Below are 23,913 nucleotides of genomic sequence, written 5' to 3' on the forward strand. Positions count from 1 at the left end.
TAATAACAAGCTCAACTTTAAAAGCCTGACAAAACATTCCTCAGACGGAGCACTTTCAGGGACTCGATTTTGACAAGAGGCACAAAAGTGCTGACAGGAGAGGACATGGGAGATCTCAGCTCTCATTGGGTGCTTTCCTTCTCATTTTCCTCTCATATGACATTACCCTGCGATCTCCTATGATAGTTGTTTGATAATTTCCCCTGGTTTTATTGTGCACAAAAACAAGTTTTGTGTTCATAATTGTCATTCAAATGTAACTGCTTTCTCTACTTCTGAAATAACATTTTATTTTCTACTGATGTAATCAAGGCCATGAGGGCTGGAGAAAATAATATGGACCATTTTCACACTTCCGCAGTAGGGAAGCGGAAGTCATCATAGTTAGGTAAACGCAGCTATGGCTGGTGCTAAGGTGTATGTTTTCACAGTCTTTAAAAGTTTGCCTGCATTTACATCTGAAGATGTTGACCGAATCATCCGGATGAATTCATCAATGTTTAAACATGCCTACAGCCATATTACCCTGTAGCTCTAGACAGGTCGCATTCTGAAATTAAGCAGGGTTGAGCCTGGTCAGTACCTTGATGGGAGACCTTTTAGGGAAAACTAAGGTTGCTGCTGGAAGAGGTGTTAGTGGGGCCAGCAGGGGGTGCTCACCCTGCAGTCTGTGTGTGTTCTAATGCTCCAGTATAGTGACGGGGACATAGTAAATAGGCACCATCTTTCGATGAGACATTAAACCGAGGTCCTGACTCTCTATGGTCATTAAAAATCCCAGTCCCACACTTCTCGTAAAAAAAGAGTAGGGGTGTATCCCTGGTGTCCTGGCCAAATACCCCTTGCCCTTTATCAATCATGGCCTCCAAATAATCCCCATACATCAGTTGGCTTTATCAATCCACTGTCTCCTCTCCACCAATAGCTGATGTGTGGTGGGCGTTCAGGCATACTATGGCTGCCGTTGCGTCATCCAGTTAGATGCTGCACACTGGTGGTGGTTGAGAACTGTCCCCTGTTCATCATATAAAGTGCTTTGAGTGTAGTGTCAGAAAAGTGTCTAATGTTCATTCACGTTCATTCATTAAATCAAAACTCAATAAAGGTTACAAGTTGTTTTTCAAGGGTAATCTGCATGAATACGAAGGTAAGTCGATAAAAATTAATCATTTTTGAGAGGTTGTGCTTTAAATCAGTTGGCACAGATTTATTTATTAAAGGAACGATCTCAAAATCTCCATAATTTGCAAAAATGCAAAAAAGAGGGTAAAGTTAACAAATCTGTGAGTAGTTCTTGGTTAAACTAATACCTGATGGGGGCGACACAGGTTTTGAAGGAGTGGAGAGATATCCTGCTCCATCTGACTTCAAACCCTGTCAAACACACCTTCGTGTTGGTTATGTTTTATCATTCCATTGAAACCTTGATGGTACAGCTCAGATTTCAAAGCGTTTCACAATTCCACCTGTGAGTGACTGTTGTCCTCATCTTGAAAATGCTGTCCACAGACAAAAGTGCTTTCTCATTGAATAATGAAGTTCTCCTTCGCGTTTAATTGCCTGAACCCACCGAGCTCGTACAAAGTTCAGCATATTTTAGAAATTCATGGAAAGACAAATCCAGATGTTTTTTTTGTTTTTTTTTTTTAGAATTTGTGCAAATAGGAACACTGTTGTGGCACTGGTTATTACTGTTCTTCAGGATTGGCACGATAGTTTACCCAAATATGACGACTTCCGAGTGTGAAAAGGGTCCATTAGCCACTCATATATATTTCATTGTTTGATGATCCAACCAAATCCTGAGGAATAATATCAAATTCCGTTCAAGGTGATTGCCTGCTCAATATTCTGAAAAGACACATTACAGAAGTGTGTAATTTCCAATTGATTGGTGAAAATAAAAGGGTTTATATAGCTGTCTTTTCATATTAAGCTGGAATAGGTGAAAGTGATCTAACAATGAAAAAAAATGACCCACATCACCTTCAAAAGCTCAAGTAATAGAAAAATAATAGGTACATCCCCCTCTTTAGTGTTTATATTTGCACAACAACAAATATAAACTCTTACACAAAAGCACAGACAGACATACCTCTTTTCCCAGGTCTTCTCGGATGACCTGACTGATCTCCTCCATCGAGCTCTGAGGAGCTTTGCTGTGAAGGACCTTCAGGGTACTGGTGTACTCCTCAGGAAGGAGATAGTCCAGGGCTCCCAGGTGCTGGCCTACTTTTATGAAGGTGCCTCTGTTCGCACAACACAAGTCTCTAAGCCTCTCTGCCGAACACCTGTGAACCTGGAGAACGAGAGAACATTGAAATCAATGTGACTTATTAACAATAATATTTCATGGAAAGATCAATAGCTTTCAAAGAGACTTATGAATAAGTCATTAACAACAATTATTAGCTTATATAATACTGAACATATAATGTACATTCAAAATGCTAGAAATGTCTTAAACCTGTGATTCCAGTATGTTCATTCTGTATGTTTGTATTTGAATGTATATAGACAAAATCTGTTAGGAATTAAATCATCCTTGTTCCCTTACAAAAAAAGTATTGTAAATGTACCATAGTACAGTGAAGGTATCACATCATAATAATATAGTACTTTAATATAATGGTACTGAATGTTTACCATATTCATATACCATGTTATTTACATAGTACTGCAAGGTACATCAAAAATACCATGGAATTACCATAATACATGGCCAAAAACATGGAAATAACAGGGTACTGAATATTTAACATATTTATATACCATGAAATACCTTGGAATTACCATGGTACCTGTCCTGAAAAACATGTTAACACTTTTGTTGCACTGCTGGAAAAATATACAGCTAAAAGATTGTTTAAGCTAATCTCCTAGCTAGTTTATTAGCTGGTTTAAGATGATCTCCCAGCCTGACCAGCTACAAAGTGCTCAAAGCCCCTTTAAAACAAGCAAGACGAGTCTTGGCGGCCAGCTAAGACCAACTAACCAGCTTAGGCTGGTTTTTATTCAGTTGGGCACACTTTGTTTGTGAATGTCTTAATACTGTAAGTTAATACAGTAGTGTCTCCCAAAAAGTCACTGCAATAAAAACAAGAATGGAGAATTAACACTATTAAAGAGCATATTATTTTGCTATTATCAATAGCTATTATTAATTATTAATACACACAACTGAAATATAAGCCAGTTGTTCATGCATACTCATATTGTAAATGGCACTGATAACTGTTTGCATAAATTAATTCTCATTGCTACCATTATGAAAAAAAAAAACACCACTGCAATCTCATTTGCCTTAAATCCTTTTTAAATGGGACGCCAGTTTTACAGGGGGGTCTTTTTGCTGCCCTGTCCCAGAACCAGCTGGTAGAGTTGATAGTACTGGAGGGATGTCCCTTTGGGACCGGAGTAAATAAACTGCCGTGAAATGAGCTCTCTTAACCCCATCACCCGACAATAGACAGCCTTTTGTGCACCAAATGGGGCCGCATATGAAGCCGGTCGTCCGATTCAATTCGTCACTGAAAAGACAAAGTCCACATGCACCTAATTATACCGGGTGGGGTGTCGATCTGTGTGTGTCAGTGTGTGTGCAGCAGAGATTACTGTTTTTATATTATCGTAATGTGCTGATTCCTCATATCTATAATATACCTGTTATTTTGTCTAAATGTATGTTATTTAATATGTATATTACTGTGCCTGTTTTATCCAGGCATTAAAAATAGCAGTGAGGTTCGGCAATTCGTTTGGACTAAGCTTGTGTAACGAATGAGGCTGGTATCTCTTCAGCCAACCGCCAGAGGGAGCCCTCTCCCGAATACTGACATTGAACCGTTTCTTCTATGGTGACTTCCTGTTTGTACTATATAAATAGCCATGCCTTTTCATTGTTACTTTGTGAATTATTGCCAGTTTCACTGCCTTACCAAGTGTTTTTCCCCATTGTCTATTTATTGCCTTCTTGTTATGACCATTGTGCCTGCTTTACTGGATTACTGATTTTGGATTGCTGTTTTGCTCTGTTTACCTGGTTGGAATGATTACTTGTTAATGACTACTTTGCCTGCTTCAAAGATTACGTCTCTGCCTTGTGTCTTGGATTTGTTTGCTGATTGTAAATAAATTTCCTGCATATGGATTCTACCTTCGCCTCCATGTCGAGTCCCTCACAGCTTGTAGTAGGCCATGAAAGTGAATGATGACTGAGGCTAACATTCTGCATAATATATCCTTTTGTGTTAAAAAAAAGAAAAAAGAAAACCATAAACAGGTTAGGTACAATATGAGGGTGAGTAAATGATGATATAATTTGCTATTTAATTTACTGAATCACTCAAAAATCTCTTTAACTTCAATTCCAAGTAACATTGGGAATGAAGTAATCAAACTAAAAATAACGGTACAATATAAAACTATTGACTTAGTCATCGATTATAAATATAAAACCATATATAAGGAAATTGTAAAATATTTAGATATACAGTATACAAATATTTAAGGTAGATTAAGATAATAGGAAGTCCAATGCGATTACGTAATTTGCAATGTTTGATGGGAGACTGCACCACTGCTGAGCTCTTTTGCCGTGATTCGTGTTTCCATGGTAACAGTGACTTCTCTGACTGGTGGAGCCCTCTTCAGGATTCACGCATTGTGTAGTTCTTTACATGGAACTCGGCAATTAATGTTTTTTTTTTTTTTTTTTTTTTTAAGTTGTAATCACACTAATTTTGCTTTGTTCTACCAAAGTATACTGTATATCATCGATTAACCTCCAGCTCATGATATGACTGTCTTAAAAGGTTTATACGTCATCATTAAAAATCTGCACTCTAGACTAGATCAGTGATCCAATAAGGCAAAATGAAGGGAAAGGAATATGAGAAAACAAGAATATGAAGAGTTTTACCCATTTTTATTCTTCACTGACTAATCCCCTAGAGAGAGAAATCTGTGCCACCTGTCATATTCCAGTGCTGGCACTCTACACCACATGCTATTGGCAGGCAGTCAGACTTCCTCTTTTTCTCTTACTATTCAATCTCCTTCGCTCTCCCTGCCACCTGGGGCAACTGCAATCGCATAGCTTGTCCACTGGGGGCAGTTTTGCAGCCTGGAGAAACTGGTGCTGTTATATCATGTTGGCTTTTACAGGGCATGAAAGGAAAGTCGATCTGGGATTGGCTGCTTTGCAGCCACGCTCAAGTCATTTTCCATTTGTGCAGCAGGCCGGCCCACAGTTTTCAAATGAAAACCTAATAGTAGGTCTCTAAAAAGATAGTTCTCCTAAAAAATGAATCATTTACCGTATATCTTTCTGTCTTCCGTAAAACACAAAAGGAGATGTTACACAGAATGAAAGCCACCATTCACTTACTCAAAATCCCTTTCAAGGCTAGTCAATCGCTCAGCGGCCATCTCTGGAATGCTCCCGTGCAGCAATTTTCTATGGATACAAGTGACATAAAAGTGCAGCTCCTATCTACTTGAATGGGGAAAGACTGAAATTTTCAAAAGATGGTCAAGATTACGATCAAAGAACATATTTTAAATCAGCATTAAAATCTGTGTGTATCATAAATTGTGCTTCTTTAGCTCAGATCATGCAAAAAAAAAAACGCTACTTTTCAAGATGGTCCCATTAATGCGCATGCACATTCTCGAGTTGACTGGCAGGCGATGTCTGTATGTAAACGATGATTGGCTCTTGAACCTGTAAGGCTGGGCTTCCTTTTCTACATTCCCCACATTGGGCGTTCCAATTTCTCCCATTCAATTTAATACAAGTGGTCCGTCTTGGGCCAAACAGTCTTTAAGTTAATTGGAACAAAATGAGAACAAAATGATGACAGAATTTTCATTTTTGGGTGAACTAACCCATTAAACACCCTGTTTTATGTTTTCACATGACATCACTTTCTAGCAGCCACCCAAAACCTTTTTTTACAAGTTAATTTCAAAAAAACACAGAAAGGGAAATACTGCCAGAAAGGCACATGTTGCTTCAGAAAAAAATATCTGTGAAATGACGCTATTGCAATTTACTGTGAGCCAACAGATAGCGAAATAACACGAGAGCACTACTCATATCTGATGAGGCGTCAATCATGTCTTCCTTCAGTGCAGTGCTTAAGAGTCATAGGAGTTGTTCAGCAAACACGAGTGTGACAGCCAATCAAGTCTTCCGAGCAGCACAGTAAGGCACAGGAGAAGCCCTCCAAAATATCAGAGTGTAATAGGAGAAGCAAACTCAGCAGAAAGCAGCAACTTCACGTGGGCAGGAGAGAGAAGGAGAGAGCGTTCTGGATGTAGAGCAGAGGTGGATAAACAGATCACACACATCACTGTAGAAGGGCGGACCACAAAGTTTTCACTGTGAGTTCTTCAGGAACATAAAGGAGTAGATGTTTGAACTGTCTCACTAAACGGTACCTCACCAAGAAGACCATTGGAATATTCTTGGGGGAGTTCATCAAAAATTTGCCGGTTGTCTTGCAGTGCAGGCTTTGAGGAATCGACAGTCTGTCACTGGTGATCTGTAGAGAGACAACGAGGCCCTGCACAATTAATGCCCAAGTAGAGCAATTCCCACTACCACCCCATCACCTGCTCTACTGTTCCCCAGAAGCCCTCCCTCTTTTATGCTGTCTCTCTCCCCGCAACCCTTTCATCCGCGGACAGAGCGGCACAAAGCCGGAGCTCTGACAACTCTTGTAATTGCCACAGACATTAATGACATATTTCAGCAGCAGGCAGAAGCCATTAGATGGCCTTTGAAAAATGCTTTGTAGGACCATCATCTGAGCATGTTATTGCCAGGAGACTAATGGAGTGGCAGCAGAGGTTCCTCTTATGCTATGCCTGCTCCCTCAGTGTGCACAAAACACCAAAGAATAATGATCAGTCTTACATCAAAGGAAATATGAATTAGCAATACTGCCACAAACTTGACATACTACGAGTGTTCGCCTCCGCATATTAAAACAGCAAAAGTACTAAACCAAGAATATTAAAACATATACATTTAATAATTTATGACATAATTTAAAATATATTAAAATTCCATTGCAATTTTATGGGACAAACAAAGTTGATTGCCCCGTATTCTCCACCTAACATAAATAAATAAATGTGTACATATAAAAGAACATAAATAGAAATGCTTGGTAAATGCAATCAAGACTACACACACTGAAAACAATCTAAAGGCTATTAGTAGATCACAAACACCAGCATAAATATAAAGACACTAATTTTATAGACTTTGGTCAGGGTATTTAAATTTTTCTTGTGGACTCTCTGTCAGTGAAGTGAAATTGTATCACTCTTTCTTTATTATTCAATGTACAGAACAAAACTGCCACATGAAACTCGTAAATCTCACACTGGTTTGTTGTTAAAAATGTATGTTAATGCATTTTAATGTGAGCATTCTGGAGCTATTCCTACACCATGGTTAATAAAAGTAATTTTAAAAGGAGTTTGACATTTTTATCTAGTTTGCTTGTCTAGTGTCTTTAACTTTTCTTGGTTCCTTTGCTTTCCATTTATTTTAAATACATTTTGAAACAATTTGGAAAGATGTGGCGAAGTGATATAGAAATGTATGTGGTCAACCTGGAACTACGTTATTGCCATGCAGTTATAGAGAGTTAATCAACACCTTGGAATGTCTGTCAACCAATCAAAATCAAAGCATTCAACAACGCTTTGGTATTAGCAAATGTAGTTAATTATTATTACCTTGTAATTAGACTAACATGGAAACTAATATAATGTGTTAAAGGAATATTCCGTGTTAAATACAACTTAAGCTCAATCGACAGCATTTGTGGCATTACATTGATTACCACAAAAAATAATTAAGACACGTCCCTATTTTTCTTTGTAAAAATAAAAGGTACTTACAATGGAAGTCAATCAGGGCAAGTCCGTTTTTGTTAAATTACTCACGGTTTCAAAAGTATAGACACAAGATGAAAACAATGGATATTAACATAATAACATTTTCTGCATAAAGTTATATCCAATTTTTCAACTTTGTTGCCTTGTAAAACCCTAAAACAACTATAAAAACTATGATTTACACAACTCTACAGCTCAAATAATACACACATTTTAACAAAAGAATTAATGTAAGTGCTTTTATAAAATAATAAGCTTCATATTTCTGCCTTTAAACACTCAAAAAATTGCCTCACTGTTACATCCCTTTTTCCCCCTTTCTTTAAAGAAAAGGAGGGAAGAGTCAAATTAAGTAGGATTATGCCAAAAATGCTGTTGATTGATCTTAAGTTGTATTGAACCTGGAATATTTTAATTTCTTTAACGTTCTTTCAGTTTGTCAAGGATGATTTGGTAACACTTTACAAAAAGGTTCTATTCTTTAAAATTCGTAAATGCATCAGGGCTGGGTATCATAAACTGACAATGAACAATAATTATTTACAGCATTTATTCTTCTAAGTTTATGTTAATTTATGAAAAAAGTAATTGTTCATTGTTAGTTCATAATGCATTAACTAATGTAACGTACAACACTTTAAATCAAAAAACATTTATTAGTATGTTTTTGTTTTGTTTTTTTAATCCCCTTTTCTCCCGTTTTGGAATGCCCAATTCCCACTACTTGGTGGAGGACAAGTCTCAGTTGCCTCCACTTCTGAGACAGTCAATCTGCAAATCTTATCACGTGGCTCACAGCACGGGAGGCTCATGCTACTCCACCCTCCCTAGCAACCGGGCCAATTTGGTTGCTTAGGAGACCTGGCTGGAGTCACTCAGCACGCCCTAGATTCGAACTCACAACTCCAGGGGTGGTAGTCAGCGTCAAATTTATTAGTATGTTAAAATTAACATTAATATTGATATGTGCTGTAAAAGTTAGTTTATTGTTAGTATATCTTAACTAATGTTAGCAAATACATCTTCATTGTGAAGTGTTACTGATGATTTTCACTTTTAAGCTTACGCCTAATGTTAATTCACAATAACACCAAAAAATATGAAAGCAGAAATAAATTAAAATACAGCTGCAAGCAGCAACAATGGGGCCAAGCCCCAAAACAGCAAGCATTGCACTTCATTAAGCATGACACAAAAAACACATAGACCGAATATGACACGCTAAGCAAACCAACAAGAAATATGTAATTTGAAATTCTGTTCAGTCATTTCTCCACAGTTTGCAGAGGATCATCTGATTCATGTATTTTTTCAGGAGGAGTTTCGAAGAAAAAAAAAACTTTAACGTCACAATCCAACATGGTGGCCACTGTAATAGGTGGAGTTCTAATGCAAGAGGTGCATCAAAATCATCATGAGGAGATTACTCAGAAGCAAGAATTTAGTTTTTAGACCAGATTGAAAAGTTGGATGCAAAAGAGAAGTTATTATTTTATTTCTGGTGGTGGCGCTATAGAGTTTGGCCTAGAGAACCCAAACCTTGTATTGCGGCTATTCATAACAACCCCTATCAGTGTGCCAATTATTATAAATTTCCTATGCATGCTTCATAGTGCTGCCTTAAATTCCCATTAGGAAGAAAAAGGAAGAAGAACAGAAAGAATACCTGCAAGCAGAAATGATTGGGAATGAGCCCAGCAACTATTCAGTTAGCAAAATACAAAGACCACCAGAACTATAGAAATTCAGCTGTAAGCCCTGCCTAGGTGGAGATTGAATCTACGATCTAGGTCATACAGAATTTTACACACTGCACCACTCAGCTGATATGTTCCATGAAAGGCAAAAAGACACACCAAGGTTAGAGTCAGCACACAAATGTGTTGGTCATCATTTGAAATGTAGGTGGTGCTGTCTCCAAAATGCTTGGGAACCTCTTGACATGATGTTGATGATGCATAATAATTTTCATTTTAAATTCAACAAATCGTTCAAAATATACATCACTTTTTACTAAAGTTCAAAATGGCAGAGAGGCAATACGGCCAATACTGGAAGCACGGTTCAAAACTTACAGGCAAAAATAAGCTTTAACTGACTTTTTTTCATATAGCGAACATGTTTTGGGGTAAAAGTGCAAATCAATGACCTCTAAAATGCTGTACTCATACATTACAGCTGTACTGATCAAGTAACCAAAGAATCACACCTCCAAACAAACTTGTGAACAATTCATAACACCTTTTAGCCTCATGGCCACAAAACAGGCCTTTTTATGATTATAAAACTAGCAGTAAAAGCACTAGTGGTGTGTTCTCTTGCCATGACTCTCTCTCACTCAGTTTTAAAGCAGTCTCATTTATAGATTTGCCTATAAAAAGGTATACTGTATATAGGAGAAGTCACAATATTGTGGTTCTCTCTTTCATTTGCATTGAAAAGATGCTCGGTGTGCGCTTCCATCATTATACCGCGGCTTTTCCTTTTGTAAGCAAAGTAGGGCGATATGCATTCATAGAAATTGCATCTAGTATTGCCACACAATTATTGCTTTACATTGTGATTTCATGAATAACTCGGAGGGACCTGGCAATTTAGTGGCTGGCCAATCTCAGAAAATTCTCAGCAGTCAATAAATGCACACTAGACCATTAAAAAGCCCCTCTTATTCATATTCTACCCCCACTTTCACATCCAGCACCTACTACCACCCATCTCAGTTTGAAATTGCGTCGCCAGATGGAGAGCTATGGGGTCTGTTTGGCTAGCTCCTGGCTCTAGTAACAAATTAACATAAAGTAATGAATTGCCCAAGTAGAACAGAGATGCACTTAGCCCTTTAGAGGTGATGCCACTGAACAAATGGAAGTGTAGCTTGTTCATGACAGAGCTAAAACAAACAAATCTTTTACTGATTACTTTGTCCTTACGATTTATACATCTGATACTTGCAGGATGCTGAAAAACACAGTATCATAACATGTCAAAAAGTGTGTCTTTTCAAGTGAAACCTTAAAGGGATAGCTTGCCCAAACATGGAAATTCTGTCATCATTTAGGCTACTCACCCTCATGTTGTTCCAAATCTGTATGACAATCTTTATGGAACACAAAAGGAGATTTTAGGCAGCCTCTGTTACCATTCATTTCATTACATTAAAAAAAGTCATTGTGTATGGGAAGAAAGTCATATGGGTTTAGAACAACATGAGGGTGAGTAAACGATCCCTTTTTTCACAACTCAAAAATGAAGTCTCTTTACACCTAGTTTGTTTTCAATAGATTTGTATAAGCTCGCTATTATTCCTTAGTCATGAGGTTAACTGGCATATTTGCCCAAACCTGCCAAATGAAAGATTAACAGAATAAGATTAGGTCAAAGGCCAATATTTGAACTAAACACAAGGCACCTTGTTTTCTTGCTGAGGGTTTCATTTATTAGACCATGGCACACGCATAATTATTAAAAGCCCATTTCACAAACTAAAAAAGCTCAGTGTTCAGAAAGGTGTTTCATCAATAAGATGAAAAAAGCTCATGATGTGGGAAGGCAAAGCAAGAGGACGCTGGTTTAGTGAAGTGCACATTTACATACTGTAATGTATTACGTGATTCAAAAATAAGTGGACATGCCACAGTCTGTGTCAGATACTAATAATTTTCACCCACGTTCTGCTTGTCAGAGGCCCTTCACGCTCATTAAAGTTCTGATTGCATTAGTTCAAGACACAACAGAGATAAGGCTATCATATCATAGGGCCACTCTAATGTACTATGACTATTCCTTTAAAGGAATGGTTCATCCAAAAATGACAATTCTCTCGTCATTTACTCACCCTTATGCCATCTCAAAACACGTATGACTTTCTTTCTTCTAAGGAACCCAAATGAAGATTTTTTTGAAGGATATTATGATGTGTGTTTGTCCAAATGCAAGTCAATGGGGTCTAAAACTTTTAAGCTCCAAAAAGAACATGAAGGCATCATAAAGGTAATCCATATGACTCGAGAGGTTTAATCAATGTCTTCTGAAGTGATATGATCTGTTTTGGGTAAGAAACAGACCAAAATGTTACTCCTTTTCTACTATAAATCTTGGCATCTAAAGTCTCCTTGTCACGATCATGAAAAAAGCTTGATTACACTTCCTCGTGCTTGACGCATGCGCAGAGCACATGTACAGCAGTACACTGAGCCCACGTAACGTGCTCTGCACATGCGTCAAGCACCCATTTAAAAGAATCAGTTTAAACATAAATGGCACACATGAAAAGAGGGCTGGACTGTTTAGATTTCATGGCCTAAAAATGTTTGAACTTTCTTGCTACAATTGCTTAATATGATGTATTTATTTATTTTCCAGAATTCTGCAATCTTTCTCTTTGAATAGTTGTTCCTCATTAGTTTTGTTTTGGTGCATTCACAGTAGTTTAGGTTCACAGTATCTAAATGAGACAAATAATTTATTAACCTTTTTAGATGGGCAAAAAAAACAAAAAAAAAAACAAACATGATTATGAAACAAATCTGGAAAAACCAGGCACCTGAATCTACTAAAACACACAAATCGGTCATTTTCCACATTCGTTTTGTTCACAAGCTTCCCAAGTTTTAGTGCTGGAGCTGTAAAATTCCTGTGAAAACCTCATTTTGAGTTGTGTCTATTTATTACCCACTTTGCTGTGATAAGACTACAATTTGCATTTTACAATATGAGAGAGACAATCAAAACCAAGAACTCAGTAGCAGGATATGAGACAGCGGCTAAAGCATGCTAATGTGCAGGCCGCACAATTAATTACTGTGGCCATTTCATGCACTGGTGGAGCCTAAGCAGCGTCTGATTTACTGTTCTCCTCTCTATGAGTGCAGCACCACCTTCCGTACCACCAAAAATACCTCCACCTGAGGAGGAAACATTCATCTTGAAACACTGCACGTTTACATTTACATTTACATTTATTCATTTGGCAGACGCTTTTATACAAAGCAACTTACAAGAGAGGATAAACATAAGCGAATCATCTTAAGGAGAAAGTGGTACGAAAAGTGCCATATTACAAAGTTTCACTAGCATCAGAATAGCATTCAAAACAGATTAAAGTTCAACAAGGAAATTATTATTATTATTATTATTATTATTATTATTATTATTGTGAATGGTTAAGTGCTCATGGAAAAGATGTGTTTTTAGCCGTATTTTGAAGACAGAAAGTGAGTCAGCTTAACGGATGGAGTTGGGAAGGTCATTCCACCAACGTGGTATGATGAAGCTGAAAGTCCGGGAAAGTGTTATGTGCCTCTTTGTGTTGGTACAACAAAGAGACGTTCCTTAGCCGACTGCAGGCTTCTAGTGGGCACGTAGCTCGGCAGAAATGATTTTAGGTATGCTGGAGCAGACCCAGTGACTGTTATGTAAGCCAGCATCAGAGCCTTGAACTTGATATGTGAATCAACCGGCAGCCAGTGAAGAGAGACAAAGAGTGGTGTAACATGCGCTATCTTTGGTTCATTAAAGACCAGACATGCTGCTGCATTCTAGTGTCCAGCAAATTAGATTTGGGGCGGGACAATTTGTTTGTTCAGCCAGTGGCAGATAAGGGGAGTATTCGGGAAACCTGTTTGAAAACAATCATTTGGCAATTCTATCTGGTGCTGTTAGTGGTGCATAAACTACACACTTAAAAGACAACCAAATCTGCTGTCTGCTTTGTGATTGTGGATCATTTGCAGGGGTCTAATTGCACATGCAGGGAGGCCTGCAATGAGAGCGTTACAGTAGTCCAGTCTAGTTATGACAAGTGACTGAACAAGAAGTTGTGTTGCATGTTCAGAGAGGAAGGGTCTTATCTTCCTGATATTGTAGAGTGTAAATATACATGATCTTGCGGTCTTTGAGATGTGGTCTGTGAAATTTAGTTTGTTATAGATGGTTACCCCTAGATTTCTGACCATTTTGGAAGGCGTTACTGTAGTTGCACCCAGCTGCATGGTGATGTTGTTCAACAGCAGGTTTGGCTGGAAAGACAAGGAGTTCGGTCTTGGCTGGGTTAAGTTGCAGGTGGTGTTCCTTCATCCAGGCTGAGATGTCTGCCAGGCAGGCAGAGATTCGAGCAGTCACTGTGGTGTCGTTGGGCTGGAAAGACAAGTAGAGTTGCGTGTCATCAGCATAGCAATGGTAAGAGAAACCATGTGCCTGAATGATGGGTCGCAGTGATGTTGTGTATACAGAGAAGAGGAGTGGCCCAAGCACTGAACCTTGAGGTACTCCAGTAAGTAGCTGATGTGGCTTGGACACCTCAACTTTCCAGGCTACCTTGAAGGACCTACCTGAGAGATAGGAATTAAACCAGTCAAGCACAGTTCCTGTGATGCCCAGTGAACAGAGGGTGGAGAGTAAGATCTGATGGTTGACTGTGTCAAAGGCTGCAGAAAGGTCCAGTAGAATCAGGATGGATGATCTAGATTCAGCTTTTGCCTGTCTCAGTGACTCATTGACAAACAGCAGGGCAGTCTCGGTGGAGTGTCCACTTTTGAAACCTGACTGATTGTCATCCAGCAGCTTGTTCTGTGAGAGATAGGCAGAGATTTGATTGAAAACTGCCCTTTCAAGTGTTTTTGCCATGAATGTGATGAGAGAGACTGGTCTGTAGTGTTCTATTTGTGTGGGGTGCACAATGGAGAGACACCATGTTTTTTTCCCGACACTTAACACCATTAAAGAGATAGTTCATCCGATTGGAAAATTCTATCATCGTTAAGTCACTCTCATGTCGTTTCAAACCCATTTTACTTTCTTTCTTCCTTGGAAGGCAGAAGGAAATGATAGGCAGAATGTTAGCCTCAGTCATCATTTACTTTCATTGAATGAAAAAAAAAGATGCAATAAAAGTGAATGGTGAGACTAACATACTGTCAAACATGTCCTCTATTTTTTTCCAGGAAGAAAGAAAGTCATTCTGGTTTGGAACAACATAAGGGTAAGTAAATTATTTTTAGGTGAACTATCCCTTTAAACTCTTCAATATCAGTGTTTCGAGTCAACATGTGTATGTGTGTGGGTGGATGACTCCTTCCACCTTTATGTGAGATGATGTGCATGTGAGTATAGAAACCACCCACCATTACACAGCATTCAAGCAATAGCCATTTGTAATCTGAATGTCAAACAGCTCCAGTTTCTGTTTTGTGCACCCTGCCTGCATATAAACCATAATATAATATAAGATTGAACATTGGGATTAGTGATAGGCCAATATGCAGTATAGGCCAGGGCGATTAATCAGCCAATATTTGGACATTTTGAAATTATCAACATTAGTTGGTAACCATGCACACTCACTGACCTCACTCCCAAAATCTACTTAAAGCCTTCGATAACACACATTTTCTGTCTTCAAATATTTCAGAGTGAAATTTGCATTCATCTTATGTAAAATAAATATTAATTTAACTTTAGCACTTATTTCGTAACCGTTAAATTGTATTATATCATATATCAGCATTATATCGGCCACTGGAAAGTTGGTAGCACTTTATTTTACAGTACTGTTCTTCATTTACATACATTGTCTTACACATTATTACAACAACTACAGTAATTACTAGGTACTAATTACAACAACTACAGTAATTACTAGGTACTAACCCTAAACCTAACCCAAACCTTAACCTTAACCCATATTAAGTAAATGTAGTTACCTAATATCACACAGTACTTTCTTGGGTAAGTACACTGTAAGGATACTGAAAGTGCATGTACTGTAAATATAAAATATTTAAAACAGTAAAAATACTGTTATAGATATTGGCATCAGCCATTGAAAATCACATACTGGTGAACAACAAAGAGGGCGTCACATAGTTATATTACGTAAAATAAATGTTCATTTAAACTGAGCACTTTTGGGCATGTCTAATTTTCTATCATTTAATTTTATAACATAATATCATTATATGTATTATATTGGCCATTGGCTACTCAGCTGTTTATATATTTACATCAGCCTTTAAACCTCTAGTGAGAAGCAAGTTAAAACTTTAGTTAGTAAAACAACACCACATGGAAAGTACTAATATTGTGAAATGAATAGAAATTTCATCTAACTTTAAAAAAAATAAAAAAATAAAAAAATAAAATTATAATATGAAGGACATCTGTATCTAAATTTAATAAATGTATTTAAATATGTCGGTGTAAACAGCATTCTATTTTAGCTGATGCCTCAGGGTAATAATTCTTCATACATTTATGAGAGGCAGCAAGGTTACCAAATTAAACATCCTACCTGGAGTACAATTTCTTTCCTTTTCTTTTTTTAAATAATACCAGTCTGTGCTAATTATTAGCACGTCCTTCTCATTTAAAACAAGAGACACTTCAGAAGACAGAAGGTGAAGAGAGCAATCACAAACTAAAACAAGCACTGTAACATAGTAAATGAGTCTTTGCCAATCAGACACTTCTCATCAAGTGTTTCCAGGTATGTCTGAAAGGTTCAAAGGAAAGTGGCCTGTCTAGACTGTCATTAAGGTGGAAATGCTCTCAGCTGTTATTCCAAAGTTGTAAATGAAAGGTTGCAGGTTCGAATCCTCTAAAAGTTTGAAAAGTGTGATGGATGAACTCTCACCAATGGGGCCTTGAGCAAGGCACTTAACCTAAGGTTTTTCCAGGGTGACATTCTCTATAATCAACATATCAAACACCTATTAGAACATTCTAGTGTCCAGCAAATCAGATTTGGGGCGGGACAATTTGTTTGTTCAGCCAGTGACAGATAAGGGGAGTATTTGGGAAACCTGTTTGAAAACAATCATTATTTTGGCAATTCCATTTGGTGCTGTTAGTGGTGCATAAACTACACACTTAAAAGACAACCAAATCTGCTGTCTGCTGTCTGCTTAATGATTGTCTCTTTAAATATTTGTACCTCCAGTACAAATAAACATTTAGTCTCTGAGTCTTCTGCTGGTTAGCACTGCGTTCCTGCTGTCAGGAAACAGTAATGGACTTTTAAAAGATTCTGGCTTTTTTCACATTATAAGAGACCTCCATTAATTAATGTAAAGTGAAGCTAAAAGCCAGTAACTACATTGAGTGCTTTCTCCATTCATTGCAGCTAATTATCTGCCTTTTTTCAGAAAGATAATAAATTCCAAAAGTGTAGATAGATGTGAAAACCAGATATTGCTTTTCTATACCTCACATGTAACTGGCAGCATACACAAAATGTTCACAATAAACATGACTAATAGCAACATCTTCAAGTAAGTCATCCTATACATGTTATTTACTGTGGCTCATATATAGAGCCATCGAGGAGATAGTGAACAAAGGCAATTTAGCTTTCAGCTACTGATAATGTTTATGTAAGGCCATGTCATGCTTCAGTACTCAAGAGTCGCTTGTACAGTGAAACGTCCCTTGATATGATTTTGCTGTTTCAATGACCCCAGACCTGTCCAGAGGAGCCAGATCACATAACAGACCCTCTAGATGTCCATTAGGACTGCAGTAAAATGTCAGCGAGAACTACTGATGGTACAGCGTCTAAATTGTGATACTGATCAAATTACCACGGTATCATTATCCACATAGAAATCTAAATAGCTATGCAGGGTTATCATTACTTTTTAAGTTTCAAGTTTATTTGTCATTCTAGGTATCTGCACTGGAACAAAATATTGTTCGTCCTGGTCAACAGTGCAATTACAGACAGGACCCTTCATACATAAGTTAAAGGATTCTCTGCACATAAGAAAAAAAACTATTATTTGTATAAAGCTTCTTGTCCTATCATGATTTAAAATGGAACACATTTCTGTTTCGACGCCTTTCGTAGAAGGAATCTGGCACAAAAGGGGTGTCATTTAGTGGTATATTTCTGCTTTTTATTTTTTTTTATTTATTTATTTTTTTTTTGCTCTTTGCAATTTGGTACTAACAATTTTAGGCAAAGGACCACTGTCAAATTACACCCAAGCTGGCCAAACTGTCAACAAAATAAAATTTGGCTAATTTTTAAACACATCTTTTAATGTTATACTGCATAGTCAAGTGTCAGCATTGCATAAATATTACCCTTCCAATGTCCATACATTTAGAGGGGATGTTTTACCCACAAAACATTCAGTTTGAAAAACTCTTGCAGTGAAAAAAGCAAAACAAAGCCAATTTTCTAATGTTGATGTTCTAGCAATTCCTTTGCATCGCAAGTTCAATGCTCTATCAATCAGCTGAAATACCGCACAATTTGATCATGCTTCAACAAGCTTGTAAATGTAGTTTCAAATGTATCGCCTTACAAGTCATGTGCTATAGTTAAACTGTTTAGATGTCATAATTTAGCGTTGTGTGAGGAACAGAGTGCAAGGTAAGCATTTATGAACTGATCATTTTCCTTTTTACTTGTGATGTGTGTGGAAGTAAATAAGTAATTATTTTAGCGCCTCTAGCATTAATTTCACCAGCAAATTGCTGCGATACTGTAACATTGGGACAGGCAGAGCAGGACAGGTAGACAGGAGCAGGTGAAGACGATGATGTAGTGAGAACCCAAGCGCAGTTTATTGACTAAGTGTATCCAAAAAATGTGAAAGAAACAAAACCTTAACATGAACCAAACAGGAAAAGACTATGACTTCACTGAACTTGACTAATAAAGACTATGACACAACATTACAGGATAATACAATCACAATTCTCAACAAAAGACAAAAGCAAACATGAGGGCTTAAATACATAGACTAGGGTTAACAAGATAACAAAACCACCAACGACAAGACTAATAACACAGGGACCAATGACAGAACTGAACTGATAAACAAGATAACAAGACTAATAAACATGAACCATTGAAAAGACTAATAAACCAGGAACCAATAAGAACAAGACACATAAAACATAAGGGAAACAGGAAACCACATGACTAACACACATGACCAGAAACAGGAGGTAAACTAATTTCAAAATAAAAGACATGAAAGCAAAACACACTTAAACATTGCAGATACGTACAACCATCCACGTAAAAATAATTTTGCTAAAATGTAGGTATAGTAACGTGATTCTATGAGACCATGCTCGTTATATGACTACATTACTAAGCGGAAGATTTCTTTATTACAATTATTATTAAAAGTAAGAAATGTATTGAACATTGGTGTCTTATCATGTTGTTTTGTTGGTTAAATCACTATAACGCACAGTCTGTAGTGGTTTATTGCTTTATTCAAACTAATGATCAGAAAATAACATCTGTGGCAAATTATTTTTTATTCTACTATAATTGTTAGTGTGCCTCAACAGTGTATGCATGCATCAGAAAATGTAAGTTAACGAAACATATCAGCTTGATCACCAGAAATGCAAGTTACCTGCCATCTCAATGCAGTTTGTTTCTGAGCAAGCCCAGAATGTGTTTACCAACTTTTAAATATGTCCACATATACTACTACTATACAGGTGATTTATACAGAGATTATTCACTTAGATTATCAAATTGATCAAAACAAAGTTATCACAGGTGTCAATTGTAAAGTAGGACAGTGACTTGTGTGTGACTGGATGTGCCCCTCCAAGAAACCTCTCCTAGACCCCCTGAGAGTGCTGCCGATGTTAATAACTACAAACAGCAACAAAGCCCATTATGAATATGAGATCACCCTCTGTGCAGTGAGGACTCCCTGTCAAGAGGCCATGCAACAGGCCCCAGGCAGAGTCATACATTAAGATGCCCTTCACCTCCCTGACATGTTGTATAGGAACAGCCCCATAGAATTCAGAGGTAGGGTTACTGGCCAACATATCCTTATTCTGTACAAAGACAATTAAAAAGTTTGCATCTTATATGTCACAGCTAAATAAAGTTTAATACCTAAAATGTCATGTTTAGACAGACATCTTGATCTTTAGAAAGAAAATAACATTTTATTAACATTTATAAAAAATATTGCGATTTGCAATATGCGATTTGGCTGGAAAAAAATTATATCTTGATATTTCTCAGCCTTTTGACTATATATATATATATATATATATATATATATATATATACACAGTACTGTGCAAAAGTTTTAGCCACTTGTGAAAAATATTGTATAGTGAGGATGTCTTCAAAAATAATGCCATAAATAGTTTTCATTTACCAATTAACATCATACAAAGTCCAGTAAACATAAAAAGCTTAATCAATATTTGGTATGGCAACTTTTGCCTTTAAAACAGCCCCAGCTCTCCTAGGTACACCTGGACACAGTTTTTCTTGGTTGTTGGCAGATAGGATGTACCAAGCTTCTTGGAGAATTCACCACAGTTCTTCTATCTATTTAGGCTGTCTCAGTTGCTTCTGTCTCTTCATTTAATCCCAGACTGACTCAATGTTCAGTGGGGGGCTCTGTGGGGGCAATGCCATCTCTTGCAGAGCACCCTGTTCTTCTATTCTAATCTTTTCTATTTGCAAAAGTAATGTTTGGAAGTCTAAAAATTGTTTTTCCTATTGACACACTAAAGCTGAAGATATAAATAACCATCTTAAGACAAATGTTTTTGTGAAACATCTTAAGTGCATAAAACCATTGCACAGTACTGTATGTATATATATATATATATATATATATATATATATATATATATATATATATATATACATATATTCTCTCTCTCTCTCTCTCTCTCTCTCTCTATATAGAGAGTCTTCTAAAATCATGCAATATAGGTTTTGGTGAGAAACAACCTGAAAATTAAGTAATTTTTCAGCAAAAATCTTCACTTTGAAGCACACATGTTCATGCACATACTTGTGTGAGCGAAAGGAATAAATGGATTGATACAGATTTGATATGACAAGAGGGTGAGTAAATGATGAAAATTTTCATTTTTGGGTGAACTATACCTGTAATGATGCTAAACAGACTTAATGTTTATGCAAATTATAATTTTTTTATTTTATTTTATTTATTTATTTTGGGGGGGGGGGGGTGAAGAGTGACCGGGACATGTTTCTTTTAGATTACCCTATGTTCTATACTTTGGCAAAAAATTGCACAGCCCTACAGGATACAATCCTCAACTCAAGCTCTAGAGGATTCGCTTTAGAATCTCCAAAAGGGACAGAAGCAGTTGATAAGGGTGAGAGTGTTTGGCTGTGGTTGAACTGGTAGAGCTGGGTATTTTGAAGCAGGAGGCAGCAGAGATCAGGGAGCTGAGCATCTGTGGGGCTCTCCAGCAGTCTATCACCTCTATGAATACCCAACAGACCTTGAAATTTAACACCTCACTGCTCCACAGCCAGCACACATACACACAAATCCTCAATCTTCTGTGTCTGTCACACGTCATGCTAATCGTTCACACAGTTAACTATAATATTAACAGGGATAATATGCGGAATAATTTAAAAGAACCTGAATGAAAGCAGTTTCAAGTGTAAGAATGATCAGTTCTGCTCACATACTAACATATCAGGATATTTTGTGGACATTGTTCACTTACATGACAAAACAACAGTCACTGATCCAACTGTCATGAATGGAAGCTTATAGAGCATACAGAGCATTGAACTCTTACACAGTGAAGAGCAGACAGCAAAAACCATCAGTGATCTATTAAACAGACAAAAGTCAGAGTACCAAATTTAATTTAATGCAAATGAAAATATGGCTGTAAGAGATGGATTGTCCATTCGACATGTATTCCTTAAGTCTTAATTAATCTAATTTTTAAAAAAATCATCCCCACGATAAAATATTATATTTATGAATGAAGTATCTAATTAATGATATTTTGTCCCCAGGATAAAATATTTATAAGATGACTTAAATAAATGTTCCGGGTTCAATACAATATAAGCTTAATCGACAGCATTTGTGTCATAATGTTGATTTCCCCAAAGATGTATAAAACATTTCGGCTCTCCTTTTCTTAAAAAGATTTAAATATTTAAAAAAAAAAGAAAAAAAAAAGAAAGAAATCGAGGTAAGTGAATGGGGACAGTTTTTTGAGGGTTTAAAGGCAGAAATGTGAATCTCATAATTTTATAAAAGCACTTACATTAATTCTTCTGTTAAAACTCATGTATTATTTGAGCTGTAAAGAAGTTTTAGGGTTTTGAAAGTTGTAAAGTTATAAAATTGGATATAACTTTACACAGAAAAGGATAGTAAGCAATGTTATTACACTAAAATCATGTTAACCCATACTCAACTATTTCTATTAGGAAAATGTATAAATTTCTACAAAGTCATTTTGAAAAGTCTCATACACACACACACACTATTGGTAACACTTTACAATAAGCTTCTATTTGTTAATGTTAGTAAATGCATTATCATGAACTAACAAAAAACAATATTTTTTAACAGCATTTACTAATCTTGGTAAATGTTAGTTTATAAAAATGCATTACTATATGTTGAAAAAAAAACATTAAGAAATTCTGTAAAGTGTTTCTTTAGGTGCACATCAGTATGGCATATTCAATGGGTTACATCCCTCACAACCTCATTTTCATCCACATCAAATTAAACATGGCATCTAGTCTGCCTATAATTATTTGGCCAATATCCAACCCCTTTATATACTTTCCTGAGCTGAGACTAACTCAACATAGTCTTGATAATATTCCTGCTTGGATTAGTTTAAATGCAAGAGGCACAGGAATGGAATTAGAGGAAATTAACAGAGAGCATATTAATTAGTTGTCTCTTTTTTGGTAATTATTGAGTGTATGGAGGGTTATAAAAACAATTAGATATTGATTATGGAGGTATATTTTATCTCTGTGAGGGAAGGGGTAAAGATTTTCAGCAGCATTTGTGTTTTAACAGCATGATTCCAACTGCCAGCCCTTGAGCTTAGACTGACAGTATAGTGAACATGACAGAAAATTAAGTATTTATGTGGGCTGCTTGGGCTGCTTGAATTGGGGCTGTCAGCATTCCTTCATACTCTGGCCGTGATTGAATGAAAATGTTAAACTCCTCAATTTTCTCCCATCACATTCCCGGAGGGATTCCAACAACTTATTTCATTTTTTTTAGCCCAGAATGCCACTGTGATAAACCCTTGAAGGACTTAAGTTATGTATACACATATTTACATATGCCCCTCAGAAGTGTTTGTTCTTTTCACACTTTCAACTTACATAGCAAAGGAAAACTCCAGAATACAGGGAGGCCTGAGCAGAGGGACTTTAGACAGTGCTGCCATCTAGTGCATGTAATATGAATTACAACTCAAATTAGACAATTCTGTTTCAATACAACACAAACATATTTTATGTGCTTCAACGATTTAATCAAAAGAAAAATACAGGATAAATAAAATGTATAATCCTACATAAATAAATAGCTAATAAATCAATCTATAAACCACACAAACTAGGAAGCATCTCTAATTATCTCCAGGAAGCAAACCAGTCCTCCAATGTGTATTGCCTCCAGAATACACTGAAATTGTGCTCTTTATGCATTTATAACATGCAGTGAATTTGATCGTGAACAAAACCAGTGTTGCTTTATGGTACATCAATAAATGTGCAGTTATGCAATTTAGGATTATACAACAAACACTTTATGTTAGGCTTCAAAAGAGAAACAAGGTTGAAACTCTGCCACCCTTTCTGTATTCTCTATTGACTTTAACAAATATTTTACAACAATGACCCAAAATGAATTAATGTACAATGAAAAATATGTAACTTGCTCAAAAAGGTCTCTCCTGAGATAGTGAGGCAGCAGAAATGACCATGATATGAGCCCTTAAGTCAGACCCTCATCTTATATTTTACATGATTAAAGGGATAAAAAATTCCTAAAAATTAAAGTCCTGTCATCTTTTATGTGAAGCCCTTTAATAAACCTACACATGGCAGTCACAAAAGCATCATATACGTACATGGAGCCAAATACTAGTCGACCCATTATGTCATATTCCAGAATTTCATGTGCCAACCATGAATAATCTGTTTAATAAGTCAATATAGAAAATCTTCAAAGC

At 36.7% G+C, this 23,913-nt stretch overlaps 1 pseudogene; it reads right to left on the minus strand.

The window, feature by feature from the left end:
* Window positions 1–23,913, minus strand: part of LOC127411569 (aarF domain-containing protein kinase 1-like) — a 195,830-nt pseudogene that overhangs the window by 145,759 nt on the left and 26,158 nt on the right.

This window comes from Myxocyprinus asiaticus, chromosome 20 (genome assembly GCF_019703515.2).
Source record: "Myxocyprinus asiaticus isolate MX2 ecotype Aquarium Trade chromosome 20, UBuf_Myxa_2, whole genome shotgun sequence".
Classification (NCBI taxonomy): Eukaryota; Metazoa; Chordata; class Actinopteri; order Cypriniformes; family Catostomidae; genus Myxocyprinus; species Myxocyprinus asiaticus.